We start from the raw sequence: 21,235 nt of genomic DNA, 5'->3' as shown, positions 1-21,235 counted from the left end.
TATACACTTAAATATCATACAATAAAAATTTGCAGCGTAGCGCGGGTGGTGTTACGGTGCGGGTGGTGTGCTATATATGTTAAGAGAGAATCCTTAAATATTCAAATATCCAATCTTAAGTTAATCCTTACAGTTCCCTGTGTATTTTGAACTTCGTCAAGAATTGCAGCTAGAAGTGTAAATTTGCCTGAGCCAACTTCTCCGCAGACGGCCATTTTGTCGCCCGGTTTTATCTCCAAGTTTACATTTCTCAGTGTGTGTTTTGATGAATTCTCTTCCCATGAAAAATTGGCAGCATCAATAGAAATGGCACAATTTGCATTCTTTATAGGTTGCTTCTGTCGGACATTTCCATTCTGCAATTCTGGTGCCTCAAGATACTTCACAATTCGTGCAAACGCTACCTTTGCTTGAATAACAACTCCAATAATATCAGGTATAGTTTGAATCGGGTCTTTTACAATTCGTAAAGTGGCGACGAAAGTGAAAACATTATTAGCATGAAGAGGAAGTTTAAGAAAATAACATGCACCAAATGTAGCAGCAGAGACCAATAAAGGAGAACTCCAAGACAGAAAACTGTTATATGCTTTTTGCAGTGTACAACGGATAACCATTTATACTCAACTTTCCTTAAATTTTCTATAACATTCTTGAAATGTATTTCCCATGCATACAATTTCAACACCTTCATATTAACTAAAGCTTCAGTGCAGGCCTTTAATCTTTCGTCTTGTGCCACCATAAGCATAGACTGAAACTTATGCTGCAACTTTGCGAGCGGAGTATTGCAGAGCACAGTTATTATAATAACAACTAAGGCTGCAACTGTTGCTAGCCCTACCGCGTTGAACAGAATGACCAGAGAGATGCAGAGCTGGAGACTTGTTGTCCAAGTCTGATGAAACCAAAATGGAAACTTGCTGATTCTATAAGCATCTACAGTTACATAGGTCATTATCTCACTTCCTGAGTGCATCAGTCTACCAGCATTTGATAATCTCAATTGTTTCCGATATATTGCAGCCGTGAGCAAGGACCTGACCTTCAAACCGTTGAGCCTGGACTAAAAATACCATTGCCGTTGTGATAATGACTCTAAGCTTTTTGAGATGAAAAGTGCTAAGGCTAATACCAGGCCTTCATATTTAAAACTTGATTTTCCTTCAGCAACCAAAATGAAATTGTTAAGCAGCAAAGGACCTGCTGACAGAGTAAGTATCTTTAGTAACGCGAAAGAACCCGAAATGAAAATGTCTTTCGAGTGGCATGATACGGTTGTCCTCAATAGTGAAGGTTGAGATGATGATTTAGCTTCTTTTTGCTTGTTGATTTGCTCTAAAAACTGCACGTAACAGCTTTCTGCTTGATCTACTCGACGCAACTTCGGTATATCTTCATCCTCAAGAGTCTTTTCTTTGCCCTTTTTCATAAGCGAATTCAACCACCAAAATGACAAGCTACTGTAAACTCCTGCTTTAGCAAACGGAGTAGCTTAATCGGATTTACTAATGCTGCTGGCCTGATCTCCATTCAAAGGAGCGTAAAGGCCATTTTCGTTGTCATCAATCTCGTCTTGTTTATAGCTCTTACAAGCACAAAACAACAACAGTATTGCTCCTGGAAAAGACACAATATCCAAAGCTACTTTGACTGACACTCCATTACCTAAAATGGCAGCAAAGAGCGACAGAGCGCGATTAATTACAGAAACCAATAATGCAAGGGCAGCCAATAACCGCAATGGTGTTCTTCCGAAATGTCTCCCTCGAAGACTTACGGTTAGACCTATTGACAAAGAAGTGAACCCTTGTAAGAACATTAGCAACCACCTGCCTAAGGGTAAGACAGTTTGAGTTTTTCTCAACTTCTCTTCCAAAGACCATATGCCCAAGCACAAGTACACTAATCCAAGACCGCCATTAAAGATTGCAGAGGCTATCCGTAAACCCGAAAAGCCTCGAATTCGAGACGGATATTTATCCCGTGATTTTTTTATTGAGATGAAAGAGAAGTATAATCAGAAGCAAGAAATCCAGCAAAATCATCAAGGCGAGATTGACACATGAATTAGGCTGCCTTAAACCCACAAAATCATAACTGGATGGCCATTCATTAATCTTTGAACTTGCAGAATCCCCCTCTTATAGCTAAGTACAAAAATAATCCAATTATTTTCAAAAAATTCCTACAGAGATAGGAAACGAACCTATGACCTCTTGATGCATTTGGAGCTGCCTTAACCATCTAGGCTAGGCCCACACTGGCAAAAATTCCTTCTTTTCAAAACATTACATTTTTTTTTCATTTTTGGTACATGATGACAATAATGACAAGAATAATTGACAAAAGAACTGCAATTATTATAGCAGAAAAAATCTTAAAATAAACAAAAAAAAGTGAAGAATATATATTGTTTGGTTTGTAAGAAAACAAAAACTTTCCAGCAGGACATACCTAAAGACCAAAAGAACTAGTAGTACGAGATTCTACGATATTCTGATTTAGAATTAATTCATAATGAATTGTACATATAAATTCGAGAAAATTTCTAAAGAAAGCGAAAGAATCCAAACCTTGATTAATAGAATGAACAAAATTTCATAATGAATTGTAAATATAAATTCGAGAAAATTTCTAAAGAAAGTGAAAGAATCCAAACTGGGTGTATTTTGCCTAGTTCATTTTTTGAATTTTAGTAATCTCTCAGAAAACCATCATAAAATGTACTTAAATAATGACTCGTATTAGGTAATATAATCGTTTCAATTGCGAACATCAAAAATTTGACTTTGAACTCATCATTTGCAGGTAGCCTATCTAGCTCTTTAGCTAGGTATTTAATATCACAAGTCACTTTAGAAATATTGTACTTTTTGAAGACATCGTAATTACAAGCTCCTAAGTATTTACAAACATCTAGGCCTCTCGAAGATAACCCTAAAGATCGTTCAACATAATTTGTGGTGATTTTTATTCTATCATTATGCACAGACAATTCGTATGTTTTCACATCAAACCTAAATGCAAAACCTTCAATTAAGCTATTTTTTAAATTTTGACTCTGAATGTCTAAAAGCCCACCAAATCTAAGATCTTTAACATTCTTGATCTTGGCATCATCAAATTTTTCCACAACATTACAAAACTTGCGCACCGCACAACGAGTCTCAAAATAACCCTGAAATATATTGTAAGCACATTAAAATTTAATTGCTTATGATGTTATATTTTTATAAATTAATCATAATAATAACAATAAAACAAACAACATCCAAACATAACAAGTATTCGTCAAAATTGATATAACAAAAATAATATTTAAAAAAATTAAAAATTAAAAATATACACTATTTAGTTAACAAAAATTTTCAATTAAAAATATACTTATTCAGTTCAAAATGAGTATACCTTGGATGATGTCATATGCTCCATCTTTGTTTTAGAATTTAATTCAACGACTTCCTTATCAATCATTGTTCTGTGTAATTAATACATTCATAATTAACTCAACAAATTAAAATTAATCAAATATTTGTAAAAATTCTACACTTCCATCACCACATTACCAAAGAAAATAATCTGTCATAATAATAAAGTTAAAAAAAACTAAATAATGATAAGTCATAATAATATGGTTTTAAAAGTTTAGTGCTGCGATTCTAATACACATGAAAATCATGATTATCATGTATTTTTGAATTTACTATTAGACAATGGATTAACAAATCTTAAGAAAATCAATCTTTCACCAATACTTCTCCACTTACTAACTTTAAACTAGAAGGTCTAAACAAGAATCAAATTCTCTGTATGAAAAGTGATTTTATTATCATCTGACAATTTACTATCTTGTCTATATTGACAAGTGCTGTTTTTCTTTTGGCGTTCAATCATTGAGTTGTTGGTTTTTTGCATGATATCCCCATGCAAACTTTTTAGTTCTTAAAGTTATTCTCTTCTTTTCTTTTCTCTGTTTATGGACTGCTGGGCTGGTTTTCTGTTTCAGATGGCTTCGTCAAGATTAGGAGATGTTTATTCTCGGACTGTGGTGGAGGAGGAGGACGAGGGTAGGTTAGATGTGGTAGAAGAGGAGGAAGGAGTGGAAAAAGGATTCCAGTGGTGCCTTGTGGGAAAATTACTAGAGGAGAAACAAATTAATTTCGCTATGATAAAGAAAATTCTGGCAGGGATTTGGAAGACATTTATGGGAGTTCAAATATAGATGGTGGAGAAAAATTTGTTCCTGTTCAAATTATACCATGAAATGGATTTGAGAAGAGTGGTGGATGACGGCCCATGGACATATGAACAAAATTTACTTATTACTAAACGTTTGAATATCGGTGAGGTTCCAGTAGAGATTCCGCTAAGTAATGCTGACTTCTGGATCCATGTACTCGATGTTCCGGCAGGTTTTGCTACGGAGAAGATTGGAGAGAATGTTGGAAATTACGTTGGAAATTTTATTGCTTGTGATCTAAAGGCTGTAAGAGGATCAGGGATGAAGTCTTTCTGTATTCGTGTTAGTCTGGATGTTCTTAAGCCACTCAAAAGACGCATGAAGTTGAGAAGAGGAGGTGGTAACTGGAGTTGGATAAATTTCCAATATGATCGTATGCCGACGTTTTGTTTTTTTGTGTGTGGAATTATTGGACATTCGGAAAAGTTCTGTGCTCAGTACTTAAAGAATCCAATACCGAAAGAGTTCTTGCCATATGGGGTTTGTATGAGGGCAGACCCGAGGAAAAAAGTAGTTAACACTGGAGATCAATACTTTGGGTCGACCAGTCCCACTAGGGTTTCCAATGAGAAAGAAGATGATGAGGTGGAGGATCTAAATGGCAAGTTAGAGGAGAATCTGATTATTTCCTATCATAACAATATTATGTATTCAAATCAGGCAGGTGGGATACAGGTTGGATGAGATAAGGGAATCTCAAATTCAAAGTTTGGAGGTAAATCTGCTAATTCAAACTTCCTTGTTAATAAAGATTTGGAGGCAAAATATTATGGTAAGGTGGATGAGTTGACCTTCCAAAAGAAAGCGTATAAAGGCGGGTCTGACGGTTGGTATTATTTCTAATGGGCCGAACTTTCAAGTTGTGGATATGATTGTTGACCCTAGTATTTCTGGTCCGGTGGGTCCTGTCATTCAGGCCCACCAATCAAAATGAATGTTGTTGCTTGGAATTGTTGTGGATTTGCCAGCCCAAGAGTCATTCGATTCCTTAAACATATGGCTAAAACTTACAGACCAGATATTATTTTTCTTTGTGAAACAATGATCAATTCAGCTCGTATAAAAGCTGTTAGAGTTGCTTTGTCATTCGATGGACAGATTAGTGAGGATAGTGAGGGGCATAAATGGGGTCTTGCATTGTTATGGAAAGGTTCGTTTGTCATGAATCATAACAGTAAGTGTGCTAATTTTATTAACGTGATGGTTACAAACATAAATGATGTTAGTTGGAGGTTGATAGGTTATTACGGATATCCGAAGAGATTTAGGAGGAGAGATTCTTGGAATATGTTGAGGGAGCTGAGTTCTTACTGTAGTGCTCCTTGGTGTATCATTGGGGACGTCAATGATCTCTTGTCCAGAGAAGAGAAAAAAGAGGGTCAGAACCAGCCGATGTGGATGATAAATGGGTTTCGCTCAGTTGTGATGGATAGCGGATTAGAGGATTTGGGGTCAAAGGGAGGCAATTTTACGTGGGAGAGGGGCAAAGGCACGCTAAGATGGGTGGAGGAGAGGTTGGATCGAGCCCTGTGTAATTCTGCCTTGAGGGATTTATTTTGTAATGCAGAGGTTACTAATTTAAGCATTACTTCCTCTGATCACAAGCCGATTTTGTTGTCTTATTTAGGTGAACCCCGTGCCCGTTTAACTCGGCGATTTCGTTTGAAAATATTTGGATTGAGAAGAAGGATTACAAGTCTGTGATAGAATTGTAACATATGTGCTTCAATATTGACCCGTATTAAAAACACTTCAGCAGCTTTAGAAGGGTGGGGTCGTGATAATGTGCCAAAATTCTCAAAGGCAATTATCAGCATGAAAAGGGAGATTGGGGCTTATCAGGGCATGAGAGATTCGGAGGGGACTTACAATTTTAAGAGAAGTTCAGCTGAGCTTCATGTCTTGTTAGAGGAGGAGAAAGTTTTTTGGAAGCAAAGAGCTAAGAGTTTTTGGCTGAAAGATGGCGACAGTAATTCAAAAATTTTTCATAACTTTTCTTCGGAGAGAAAGAGGAGAAACCGTAACTTACGGTTGCAGGATGAGAACGGTATATGGAAATACTCAGAGAAGGAAATTGCTGCTATCATCAGGAGGTACTATTAAGATTTATTTGTCTCCTCCATTCATATTTTTGATCCTACTGAGTTTGATGTGGAGAAATCAGTTACGGTTGCCCATAATGAAGTCCTTTTGGATCAGTTCTCAGAGGAGGAAGTCAGAAGAGCAGCTTTTAGCATGTTTAATGAAAAATCGTCGGGCTCCGATGGCCTGAATCCGGATTTCTATAAACATCAGTGGGACATAGTCGAGCAGGAGGTGGTTTCGATGTGCCGTAAGTTCATGGACTCAGGTAAATTGGAGAATGGTCTCAATGACACTGAGATTATTCTTATTCCAAAAGTTAAAAAGCCGGAGTCAGTGCTTGATTTAAGACCAATTTCGTTATGTAACGTTGCTTATAAAATCCTTTCGAAGGTCCTTGCAATCCGCATGAAGCATATTTTTCCGCTGATCATAGCTGAAAACCAAAGTGCGTTTGTAGAGAGTAGACTTATTATGGATAGCTTCTTGGTTACTTTCGAGATTCTGCATTATTTGAAAAGGAAGCGGCAAGGCTTAGTTGGTGCCGCAGCTTTGAAAATAAATATGAGCAAGGCATATGACCGTATTGAGTGGCCCTTCGTTCGTTTTATGTTGCTGAAATTAGGCTTTGGCAGTAGATGGGTCGACTTGGTGATGGAGTGTGTTACCTCAAACAAATATACCAGCATAGGTGAGAGTTATGATGCGGCTCCTATTATTCCCACCTTTGGGTTACGTCAGGGAGATCTTGTTTCGCCGTACCTATTTATTATATGCGCAAAGGGGTTGAGTTGTTTGATCTCTGAGGCAGAGAGGTCCGGCTGCTTACATGGTATCACCATTTGTAGAGATGCTCCGTCGGTAAGTCATCTGTTTTTTGCAGATGATTGATATCTCTTCTTCAGATCTAACATGGACGAGGCAGCTTTTATGAAGTCAATCTTAGGCAAGTATGAGCGGATGTCGGGTCAGAAGGTGAATTTCTAGAAGATAAGTATAATGTTTAGTAAGAATGTCAAAGGGAATTTGAGGGGTGACATTTATGGTCTTCTAGGCCTTTTCGGAGGTTGAGGATCAAGGGAGATATATGGGTTTACCATCTCTCGTGGGTAGAAATAAAAGGTAGATTTTCTTTTTTATTAACGAGAGGGTTTGGGCGAAAGATAAAGGGCTGGAACAGTAAGTCGTTGTCTCGTGGCGATAATGTCACGACCCAAAACTATTGAGCCGCAACCGGCGCTAGGGAACGGGAGTGGTAGCTCCGGAACCCGTAGCAAGCCTAAAATCACAATTAATTTTTCGCAAATAATAAATGAATACATTAAACATTAACCAACGGAAGCAACACATTTATATATATCACATAATCAAACATATACACTAACTGTTTCAAAACCTCGCGGGCTCTAGTTACCGTACCATGTACGAACTGGCCTCGCGGTACTATATACATCAGTTAGTGTCTCGAAGCATCTTACCGGCATCTGGGGCCGTGGATCATATACTAAACACGTAGCCTATCAAAAAGCATTTAAACAATGACAGCAGTTAATATATACAATAAAAAATGAACTGCTATCTAGGCTACTATTCTATTGACGCAGGACCCTACTGCAGCATTCACAGAAGTCATAAACTAACATATACAGATGACTTCTGCACTTCAAAATTGGCTTCTAGCTAGGTCCACAAACTAAGCACCTGTAAGACGTCAAAGGTGAGGGGTCAGTATTTGGGGAAATACTGAGTGAGTTGTCATTTACTAACAGTATTAGTATGAAAACATAGCATCGCATTTCAAGAAAACAATAATATGAAACATATAAACACGTATTTGATCCGTACGAAACTAATATCCTAGCATGCGACACATTTCTCGAATAATCATTATCAATCAACCCAATCGTAAATATCATTCGCGAGTCCAACTCGCTGGTGGCCCAGCCACTAGATACGGGGACTCCAGACTACACCGTAGCCGAGTACTCACTCGTATCAGAAACCCAATCGTAAATTTCATATTCATCAACAGCTCCCAGCTGTGTCAAGTCATTTCTCAAATGCAACTATACTAGACTGACTCGATACTGGTGATCACACAGCCTATTGACACCCAATAGGTAGCTAGTTTCTTCGGATCGCATACTAGTTCTCATATATAGAATTTAAATAAACATATAACATTTCAGTCAACTATATATAATGCGATGCGTGAAAACAGTATATATATATCAAATAGTTTTAATACATGAAAGTAAAAGCACAACTCACAGTGACCGCAATCCAAGAAATGATGTGATCGATCTGATAGTACGCTCTCGCTAGTCCGCCTCTACTGACTCCACTACTCGCTGACACGTCTGATACATCGTTAATAGTTAGACGTGATTCTCGCATTCTTATACGTATAATACTTTTAAGTTTTAGGATTTAGTTTCATTTTATACTTGTTTACGTATTCAATAACTTTAGTCGTATAAACGACTTAGCGAATACTATTTCTCATAATTGAGGATCGCTTAACGTCCTTAACGTTTTCCATTGTTATTAATTATCTAAAACGTCGAGCTAATCTCGAGATTAATGATTCTCAAAGTCCGAAACCCGTCCTTTAGAGTCAAATCATTCAAAACGTCAAACACCTAAATCAATTACAGCTTGCATACACGTGGAGGTAAGTCGGGGTGCACGGGCGTGCCCTTCGGTGGGTGCACGATCGTGCAACCAAGTGCACGTTCGTGCACCTCAGGGGTACACGTTCGTGCACTTCCAGTGCACGTTCGTGCACCCTGAAGAGTGCACGTTCGTGCACTTCAGGTGCACGTTCGTGCACCTTGCTAGGTGCACGGTCGTGCACCACGTGCACAGCCCCCCGGAAGTCGATTTCCGGGGTTTCACTACCATCTTGACGTGCCTCACACACCCACGCTCAATACCCATATCACGGTTTCTTCAAAAACGTCATAATAATCTCAAAAACGTCAAATTACAACCTAAATCATAATCCTATCCAAAACAGCCAATAAATTATATTTTTGAACCAATTCTCGAGATATTTACCTTGCTTTGATTCCCAAAGATGATAGAGTTTTCAATTCCGAAGAAATCGCCGCTTGAATCGCTTGAATCAGACGTCGAACGGAGAAACGGCGGCGAAACGTAATCGATCGACGAAATGAAGCTTCTGGACTATCTCTTTCTTTCCCAACCTGATTCTCCTTCTTTCATAATTCCTTAATTATATATGATTTGGCTAAAAGCTCATTTGGGTCCTTGTTCTTTTTGATTCTTATCATTTATCCTTTAAACTTTTCTTTTATACGATTTAGTCCATAGCTAAATCTATAAACTCTTTTATTACGACTTACACGTACTATTTATATCCGATAAATATGCAAAGCTCGATATTAACACTTTCCCGTCAAAATCCAACATTTCTATTTTCGACACAAAGTGGCTAAATTACCACTTTGGTCCCTGTGCCCTATTTTGGACTTTTCTTGCCATTTTTTCTTTTAATTCCAATTCTAACTTTAGAATTGAAATATAATATAAATTTTCTCCGCAATAATCTTTTCTAAAACCGACCTGCTAAAACTTATTTATCGGAAAACTTTCCGATATCGTCACTTCTGCGACTCAAAACTGGACACGTGGTCTAATTAGCTGATTTTTTATTTTGGGGTATTACATTCTTCCCTCCTTATAAAAATTAGTCCTCGAATTTTCATAAATCTTGTTGGGATCTTAAGTTATCTTTACAATTTCTTTGACATTCATTAATACGTTTTGATCGCAGCCTTTCCTTTTTATTTAAACTCTTAGCTTTCCACACATCGCTATAACTTTATACTTACATTATCACTTTTGTCCTATTTGTCTTCTTTCTAAAATAGTGTGGCCCAAGGCGTATCTCCGACATCGTAATTCCGACATCTTGTTCAACTGGCTGTGATCTTTCTTCTGTTTCTCATTAGCGTCAATTAATCCTCATTCGATACTTCCCAAGTCTACTGTCTCATTCTTAGTCACTATCGGGTCGTTACTTGTCTCCTCTGTACGTGACTAGTCACGACGTGTCAGTTACATCTTTAATGATGTACCTATCTTATGCATATTCTTACGAATATTTTCTCTTGTAATCATAACTTGCAGTTATGATCTTTTCTATCGTCTGTGGTTATCACCTTCCTTTCTTAGCTGGTTCTTGTCATTTTTCACTTCTTTCTATTATTGTCTGACACCTCATTTCTCACTAACCAATCTTTCTCGAACTGCACTTTATCTAACACATTTGTTATTTCTTCATATAACTGAGCTTGATACACTCTTTATTATCTACCATTTCTCTTTTCTTTGCCTTATTAAGTCTTTGTGAACTTCATGCTATTCTGACAGTCGTGAATCTTCATCACTTGCTGTTATCTTAAACATTTCATTTCGCTTTACTTTTTGTCTTATGACTTGTATAGTCGTTTTCTTTGATTGATACTATTCGTATCTTCATTCTCTTATCTTCTTCACCCTTTTCTCTAGTTACTTTGATTGACTTATCAGTCAAAACTGTCTCTTCTTTATATTCTAATTCCTTATTCTCGTTGATTTCTTAAGAATCCTATAGGCTTCTTTAACAGTTAATTTTCTTGAGAACTTTTCTCGTTAAATAGCTTTCGTTTAACTTCTTTCTTATCTTTAATTTCTAACTAACTTCATCTTTAACGGATCCATTAAATTCTTAATAACTTATTTATTCCCTTAATCGTTATTCCTTCCTACTATATAATCTACTTCCTCTTCTTCTCGAAGTGTTTTCTTAGCACTCATATCATGATTCTAATTGTCTTTTAAATAACTTGTTTTCTCCGTACTAGCATCATCTCTTGTCCTTATGACATCGTGACTTCTTAGCTGCAATTCACTCCTTTCTGTTCAAAAGTAATAAAGTATCACTTTATTCTTTACTTACTGTATTCACTGTATCTTTCCTTTGTTTATACTAGCTTCACCATTGCTGTTCTATTCTGACAATCTTTATGACGTATTTCTAGAACTTTCATTTCTCTAATCACCTTACTAACTCCCAAGGGTATATAAGTGTTCTCATTATACTTCCTTTCATAATATCCACAATTTTCACATTTACTAATACGTACGTCTATACGTGTGCCTTTCTCCTTTCTGTTAACGCAATTTATAATTTTTAATGCTGATATTAGTAACTTTACTTAATATCAGTCATATATCCTTTAAATATCACTTGATGTTCATCATTTATATTACCATCTTCTCGTCCTTCATACTTTTAATCTCTCTTTTTCAATTATGACTTTCAATTGCTATTTCGTTTATCTCAACATAAGAATAATCATATATCATCCTTATATACTCGTTACGTTTCTTTCGTCTAACACGACTCCCTGTCGTTTCACTCTTTACTCTATCGTAAGGATAAATATTGTATCATAAGTATTGCCAATGCATTGCAGCTTATCTGCGTATGCTCTCTGGCGACAATTCCTTATTCACATTCTTCTTTGGTTCCACTAGCTTTGTTGCAATAATTATTAATATGGCTTTATTCTGTTATTGGGGTTTCTTTTACAATTTTTATTCTTATTTAATAAGAATCTTTTATTCTTCGTCGCAGGGCTTTATATCCGAGTTTACTTACTAAACAAAACGACTTTAAAACTTCTTTTGGCTGCGCAGCTCTTTCTAAACCACTTTTCATAAATCATTTAAAATTGTTAGTACAATTTTTTCTCAGAGTGATGACATCTCTCATCACCAAGGAGTTGCTCAAAATCGCAGTTTCTTTATCATTATAAAGATATGATGCATGATCTACATTTTGAAAATCATTTTCTTATGCATTTCTATCGTGATTATGCAATATCATATGCGATGTCTGAGCACAATTATACCTGGAAAAATCATAAAAGTTTTTAAAATTCTCATAAAATCATAAGTTTACTCTAGATTATATGCTCTGCGACTATTAACGGCTTTCTTTATAATTATTGGGTATATTTCCAATTTTTGTATTGCTGTCATTTATATACTGTTCTTCTGTCACGGTCCTTCTCTCTCCATATCTCCGATAACTCAAATTTAATTTAAAATTCTCTAATGCTGTAATCACCATAATTACTTCTGCAATATTCTGTTCTACGTCATATACAGACGCAGATTCCGATGCTTCACATCGACTTCCTGTAAGTAATCCATCTCTTTCTTTAAATTTTAAAACGTAATATAGGAATTACGTTTGCGACAATTATATGATGTGATGTTTATTACATTATTGTTTCTGTAAGTTATATTTATATATATTCTTTTATTAAGCGCGTGTTTAACTACGACGCTTCCTATAGGTTCTCGCTTTCCGAGGCTTTATCCTATAAGCATAACCTATTACTAACATTCTATTATGCAATGCAGCAATTATACAAAGACAATAATGCAGTCACATAACACAATTACTTAAAGTACGTAAATCACTAATACCTGGAGGTGCCTGGTGCGGAACGTTAGGTTCCCTAATAACTACGCCTGTATGCCGGCCCCTAACTGTTCTACCAGAGTTTCTTCCACCTCTTTGCACGAAATAGGGGTTGGTTGTAGTTCTGGAGGACGTACTGACGTAATCTGGGTGGTACTCACGTCTAAAGTAATAAGGTCGTACCGGATCACCCGCCCACTCATGCTCTATTTCAATCCTACGGGCCATTGTAGTAAGTGTGCTAAAATGTTCGTCCACATGCTCATATAGCTCATCAAACTGAGGTCCTAAACCCCTGACATATCTACGATTAATGGTTCTATTGCTTTCGTTCAGACCAGGGACTCCCTCTGCCATCCGCAGAAAATCAGTAGAGTACGCTCCTACAGTCAACATTCCTCTAGAAAAAGAACGCATCTGCCTTCTAACCTGATTTAGGGCTATTTGCGCCTGACCGTTAGCTATGTCTGCATCTTCCCTCAAATTGCGGTATCTCCGCACACTTGACCAGAAATAGTCACCTCTGTATTCCTCGACATCTAATTCATCTAACTCTTCTTCTTCTTCTTCATACTCTTCTTCCTGAGGATTTTCCTCTTCTGCTTCTTCTTCTAATTCTTCTTCTGGATCCTCTTCAGGATCCTCTTCAGGGTCTTCCTCAGAATCTTCTTCAGGATCCTCTTCCGGATCTTCCTCCGGTTCCTCTTCCTCTTCTTCACTGTACTCTATCTCCGGTGAATGCATCCTAACTCGGTTTCCAGAAGAACTACCTATCTCCGACACAGACATATAGCCATTTTGATATATCTCTGGTGATGCTCTAATATTTGCGTGGAATCCATTCTGATGGACCCCAGATGGTTCGCCTACTTCGTTATGAAACCCGTTTTGAAATATAGGAGGTGCTTCCTCCCGTTCTTCCTCAGCATGCGACTGAGCTCCGTTTTGCCCAGACATGCTGAAAAGAAACAATTTCGAACGTAAGCGACCATCTGAGCCCATTTCACACGCAATTCCAAAATCAGCTTATAAAATGCAGTAAACATTTAGCATTTAATCCAGTCGCACGTAATTCGCAACAAATATCCATTTAAAAACCTCAGCGCAAGTAATAAACACTTTACCATCTCAATCATTCATAATTTGCAACCACATAACCACTTTCTATCTCTTAGTATGAGCAATAAATACTTAGTTGCCTTAGTCGTCCATATAAACAATTACTATTCACTTACTAACTTAATAGTCCTGGTTCGCGCGTGTAATGCCACGTACTACTAATGCACACCTAACACAATTACAGATAACCAAGGTCTGACTCTTGCTGCAGTAGTTCCTAGGTATACTTACTGACAAATACTCCCAGTCAAACAAGAAATCAAACAACTCTAGCAGTGGTAACTGGACCAACTGCTCTAAAACAAACATTGAAACAAACTTGCAGTGGTAACTGGACCAACTGCTCTGATACCAACATTGTCACGACCCAAAACTATAGAGCCGCAACCGGCGCTAGGGAACGGGAGTTGTAGCTCCGGAACCCGTAGCAAGCCTAAAATCACAATTAATTTTTCGCAAATAATAAATGAATACATTAAATATTAACCAACGGAAGCAACAGATTTATATATATCACATAATCAAACATATAAACTAACTGTTTCAAAACCTCGCGGGCTCTAGTTACCGTACCATGTACGAACTGGCCTCGCGGTACTATATACACCAGTTAGTGTCTCGAATCATCTTACCGGCATCTGGGGCCGTGGATCATATACTAAACACGTAGCCTATCAAAAAGCATTTAAACAATGACAGCAGTTAATATATACAATAAAAAATGAACTGCTATCTAGGCTACTATTCTATTGACGCAGGACCACTACTGCAGCATTCACAGAAGTCATAAACTAACATATACAGATGACTTCTGCACTTCAAAATTGGCTTCTAGCTAGGTCCACAAACTAAGCACCTGTAAGACGTCAAAGGTGAGGGGTCAGTATTTGGGGAAATACTGAGTGAGTTGTCATTTACTAACAGTATTAGTATGAAAATATAGCATCGCATTTCAAGAAAAAAATAATATGAAACATATAAACACGTATTTGATCCGTACGAAACTAATATCCTAGCATGCGACACATTTCTCGAATAATCATTATCAATCAACCCAATCGTAAATATCATTCGCGAGTCCAACTCGCTGGTGGCCCAGCCACTAGATACGGGGACTCCAGACTACACCGTAGCCGAGTACTCACTCGTATCAGAAACCCAATCGTAAATTTCATATTCATCAACAGCTCCCAGCTGTGTCAAGTCATTTCTCAAATGCAACTATACTAGACTGACTCGATACTGGTGATCACACAGCCTATTGACACCCAATAGGTAGCTAGTTTCTTCGGATCGCATACTAGTTCTCATATATAGAATTTAAATAAACATATAACATTTCAGTCAACTATATATAATGCGATGCGTGAAAACAGTATATATATATCAAATAGTTTTAATACATGAAAGTAAAAGCACAACTCACAGTGACCGCAATCCAAGAAATGATGTGATCGATCTGATAGTACGCTCTTGCTAGTCCGCCTCTACTGACTCCACTACTCGCTGACACGTCTGATACATCGTTAATAGTTAGACGTGATTCTCGCATTCTTATACGTATAATACTTTTAAGTTTTAGGATTTAGTTTCATTTTATACTTGTTTACGTATTCAATAACTTTAGTCGTATAAACGACTTAGCGAATACTATTTCTCATAATTGAGGATCGCTTAACGTCCTTAACGTTTTCCATTGTTATTAATTATCTAAAACATCGAGCTAATCTCGAGATTAATGATTCTCAAAGTCCGAAACCCGTCCTTTAGAGTCAAATCATTCAAAACGTCAAACACCTAAATCAATTACAGCTTGCATACACGTGGAGGTAAGTCGGGGTGCACGGGCGTGCCCTTCGGTGGGTGCACGATCGTGCAACCAAGTGCACGTTCGTGCACCTCAGGGGTACACGTTCGTGCACTTCCAGTGCACGTTCGTGCACCCTGAAGAGTGCACGTTCGTGCACTTCAGGTGCACGTTCGTGCACCTTGCTAGGTGCACGGTCGTGCACAGCCCCCCGGAAGTCGATTTCCGGGGTATCACTACCATCTTGACGTGCCCCACACACCCACGCTCAATACCCATATCACGGTTTCTTCAAAAACGTCATAATAATCTCAAAAACGTCAAATTACAACCTAAATCATAATCCTATCCAAAACAGCCAATAAATCATATTTTTGAACCAATTCTCGAGATATTTACCTTGCTTTGATTCCCAAAGATGATAGAGTTTTCAATTCCGAAGAAATCGCCGCTTGAATCGCTTGAATCAGACGTCGAACGGAGAAACGGCGGCGAAACGTAATCGATCGACGAAATGAAGCTTCTGGACTATCTCTTTCTTTCCCAACCTGATTCTCCTTCTTTCATAATTCCTTAATTATATATGATTTGGCTAAAAGCTCATTTGGGTCCTTGTTCTTTTTGATTCTTATCATTTATCCTTTAAACTTTTCTTTTATACGATTTAGTCCATAGCTAAATCTATAAACTCGTTTATTACGACTTACACGTACTATTTATATCCGATAAATATGCAAAGCTCGATATTAACACTTTCCCGTCAAAATCCAACATTTCTATTTTCGACACAAAGTGGCTAAATTACCACTTTGGTCCCTGTGCCCTATTTTGGACTTTTCTTGCCATTTTTCCTTCTAATTCCAATTCTAACTTTAGAATTGAAATATAATATAAATTTTCTCCGCAATAATCTTTTCTAAAACCGACCTGCTAAAACTTATTTATCGGAAAACTTTCTGATATCGTCACTTCTCCGACTCAAAACTGGACACGTGGTCTAATTAGCTGATTACTTATTTTGGGGTATTACAGGTAAAGAGATTCTTTTGAAGACGGTAGCACAGGCTATGCCTAACTACTTTATGAATGTCTTTCTGATTCCGCTAGATTTATGTGGCGAGTTAGAAAGAATGATGAATTCATTCTGGTGGGGTAGAAACCCTGAGGAGAGAAAGGGTATTTGTTGGGCGAGTTGTGATAGGTTTTGTAAACCAAAGAAGTTTATAGACATGGGTTTTAAAAAAATTCTTGATTTCAACTTAGCGATGTTATCTCGTCAAGGGTGGAGGTTGACAAGTAATCAAGATTCTCTCTTGAGTAGGGTGTTTAAGGCGAGATACTTTCCTCAATCCAGTTTTTTAGAAGCTAAGTTGGGTAGAACCCGAGCTTTGTTTGGTGGAGTATATTTGCCACCTAAGAGATTTTGATTAAAGGGGCGCGAGTGAGTATTGGTGATGGTCGTTCTACGTTTATTTGGGGCTCGCCATGGCTGCAATCAAAGGTTTTAGGTTTCATTACTTCGGAGATGGATCCGACATTGAAGGGCAGCAAGGTGTGGTAACTTTTTTGAGATGGGTCGAAGTATTGAGATCATTGTACTATCCGTGATGTTTTTAATCATTCATATGCTAACAATATTCTTGCAGTCCCTGTTAGTGTGAGGAATCTTAACGATTCATTGTCTTGGATTCTTGAAGCAAAGAAGAAGTTCTTGGTTCGTAGCGCTTATCGTTGCATAAGAGGTGAGATAGCAGATGGAAACTTGCCATTAGATGGGTTTTGCTGGAATAAGTTGTGGAATTTAAATGTCCCACTTCACATTCGTATTTTCTTGTGGAGAGGGGTGTCAGGCTTCCTTGTACTGCTGAGTCTCTTGCTAGAAAGAGGGTTTTTATTAATGAGTGTTGCCAGGTTTGTAGTTGTCATAAGGAATCAGCAGGTCATCTTTTCAGTGAGTGTGTTTTGGCTGTGGACTGCTGGGGTTTGGCGAGACTGAAGGTTGGCACTGGTATTGATTTGAACTTTAGAAACTGGTGTCGTGGCTGGTTATACGACTTGAGTGTTAAGGAAGCAGAGTTGGTGGCTGTTGTTAGCTAGAGAATTTGGTTAAACAGGAATAACATAGTTTGGGGAAAGAAAGGTGACAGTGCAGAAGGAATAGTGAATGCAGCTAGTCAACAACTATTGGCATGGAAATCAGCTAGAAGAAGGACCTCTGTTCATGGCGATTTCAGGTTGAATAAAGGTGACAGTTGTGCGGTCTGGCAACGTCCAGCTCCTGGTTTTGTTAAAGCAAATATGGATGCGGCAAGATTTGGCGAGGAAGGAACAACTGCCATGGGTTGTGTTTTACGCAATGAGCATGGTGATATTATTCAAGCCATGTAGTGTAATTTTGCAGGTCTTTTCGATGCCAGGACTGTTGAGCTGTTGGGTATTCGTGAAGCTTTAATCTGGCTAAAATGGTGGGACAATTTGATTATTGAGTCTGATGCCCTTGATGTTATTTATGATATTAGAAATCCAGATAGGATTTAAGGTGACGTTTTGGTAGATGATTGTTCTCTGTTAGCGAAAGAGTACTTTAATATTTCTTTTAGTTTTGTAAGGCGGTCTGTGAATGAAGCTGCGCATTTGTTACCGCGTAAAGCTCGTTCTTTGTCAGGTCATCGGGTTTGGTTGTCAAACTTTCCCGAATTTCTAGCTGTATCTGCTTCGATTATCTCTTAATGAAGAGTTTGTTTTGATTGTCTAAAAAAAAATCTTAAGCAATAAAATTCTTATACAAATCTAACTAATAAAACTGCAGTAGTTTATACTCGAGGTAAGGTTTATAACTCGACGAGTAATGAATCTTACCTCGAGTAGAAACATCTGCAGATATGTTCCTACTCGAGGTAACCAGTTTACTAGCAAAGTATACTAGTTACCTCGAGTAAAAACATATCTGTATAAGTTTTTACTCGTGATAAGATTACCTACTCGTCGAGTAGTACAACTTACCTCAAGTAGGAACTTCTACAGATAACTGAGAGACATTAAGATTTAACAAAATATAGTTGTAACAATAATGTATTGCAATTTCTTTGATAAATTTCTGCAACTCTACGACATTGAATTTAAAGAAGAATAAGAAAAGTTTAAACTTTCAGCAATATGTTTTCAATAATAAAAAATCAAAGAAATTTATCTAGGCAGCAAATGGCGGAGGGGAAAATTATGGTTGCCGGTAGAAACGGGAAAAGGGTTGAAAAGGGTGGCAGCATCAAAGCAAACGAATCAAATACATAATTTGAGAATTAGGATAGATATCCTTCTTGATTATGAACTTAAATAGCAAAAAGAAAAACACAAAGTGATCAAAATTTAATTACTAAAAACGTAGAAACCAGTGTATTAGACACTGAAATCCAATCAACAAAAACAACGTTATCGCTCAAAAGATTCCTAGAAGATCCAATTGCTGTATTTTTATCCAAAAAACTGATATATGTATAGTTTTTTCTACGCAAAATATTATTGATTGTAATCTCTTTGTTTGTAATTAAAAGCAGAAGACCTGATGATTATACGAAACGTAGACTGATTAAATGTCAAGTCGCTAAGAATTGTTCATGATCAAGTAAGAAATAGTTGTTGAATTTTTTTGGAATGAAAAAGCTGAGTTGATTAAGAACATTATAGAGTTTTGATATCGTGATTAAGTGGGTGTTTGGTTCAGCTTTTTGGTGGAGCTTTTAACTTTTGCTTTTCAAAAAGCTCCACCAAAGTGTTTGGTGAGAATTTTCTAAAAGTTTTTTGGAGCTTTTTGAACCTCCAACAGCTACTTTTTGAAAATCTCCATTTTGGAGCTTTTCGCCAACAGCTGATAGCTTTTTCAATATTTTTAATTATTTAGATAAAACTACCCCTATTAGAATATTTTTTTTAATATATATATAGTTATTTAAATAATTTTTAAATACTCTAATCATTTTTAAATTATCTAATATTATTTATTTATAATAACAAAACTATAACTTAATTATTTTTTTAAAATAAATCATAAATTTATCAAAAACAATATCTAAATAACTTTAAACTAAACCTTCTTTCTTATAAAAAAATTATTTTAATATTTTTATTGAATATTATATAATATAATATATTTATAAATTAATAAATAAAAAAAATTATGCCCTTTACGGTCATTATATATATAAACAGCAACAGCTAATCAAATCTCACCAAATACATATGGTCTATCAGCTATCAGCTACCAGCCAACAACTATCAGCAACAGCTAACAGCTATCAGTTATAGGAAACAGCTGAACCAAACAGGCCCTAAGTGGTTATTTGAATACCAGTTTGATAGATAGTAAGTCACTTTTTTATTTTCATTCTAACGCAGCAGATTAGAGTTTTTAGATCGATGGATAATATTAAAATCAAGTAAGATATTTTGTTAAAAACAAAATATCTGTAGAAAGACCCATTAATAAGGTGGATGACATTAGAAATTATCCACTAGTCCCTTAATTAATTTTTCCAACCAGATGTTAAAACATATGAGAACCATAAAATTACTTTTCTTCAATGTAATCCTTCAATCTCTTTTAAATTTCTCTCAGATTTGCATAACTAACAAAAATTAACTTCAACTAAAGAAAAATTGTAATTACTTTTTAAATATGAAAAGCTATTGATCGAGACAAGAAACCCATAACAAAGCAGCAACAACTAGAACCGCAAGCTTAATAATTCTTACATATAATTTCAAGCAAAGTGAAACAAATACAAATATCCTTTTAGACTATTAGCTAAATATATTAAAATCTTTAAATCTTATCCGCTATATTTTTAAATTACCAAATACACCCACAATTCGTTTGAAAAATTTAGTTTACTTGGCATTATATAACACCACATTGTTATAAATATATTTGGTAAAGATGCACAAAATAATAGGTCAAACTGATAAAATTAATAATAATAACATATTTGACAAATAAGCTGATTTTTTGGTTAATCAAAACTTAAATAACCAAAATATAATTATTTGTTTTAGCAGAAAACAAGGATTAAATATTTTTTAGGTCATTGAACTATAGTCTTTTTATAAAACGGCTACCGAATTATAAAAAGGTATAAAATGATTATATAATTATAGTATTATTACAAAAAGATTACCGAACTATAAAAAATTACAAGATAGTTGCCGAACTATATTTATTTTATATAAAACGGCTACCGAACTGTTGTTGTTTTTACAAAAAAGGTTATCTTACTATACATATTTTCCTTGTCCACATCATCAAGATGGTAAACCATTAGTAAAAAAAAACGATACTCTACTAACCGTTTTGTAACTTTTTATAATTCAGTAACCGTTTTGTAAAAAAACTATTGTTCGGTAACTATTTTATAACTTTTATAATTCGGTAACCGTTTAATAAAACCACTATAGTTTAGTGACCCAATAAATATCTAACCCCAAAAAA

General features: G+C 36.3%; 1 pseudogene; it reads right to left on the bottom strand.

Moving 5' to 3' along the window:
* Positions 1-37: 37 nt before the first annotated feature.
* LOC126661887 (ABC transporter C family member 10-like) lies at positions 38-3,918 on the bottom strand (annotated as a pseudogene).
* Positions 3,919-21,235: the final 17,317 nt, after the last annotated feature.

The sequence above is a fragment of the Mercurialis annua genome, linkage group LG8 (genome assembly GCF_937616625.2).
Source record: "Mercurialis annua linkage group LG8, ddMerAnnu1.2, whole genome shotgun sequence".
NCBI classification, from domain to species: Eukaryota; Viridiplantae; Streptophyta; class Magnoliopsida; order Malpighiales; family Euphorbiaceae; genus Mercurialis; species Mercurialis annua.
This window is presented reverse-complemented; position numbering and strand designations above follow the sequence as displayed.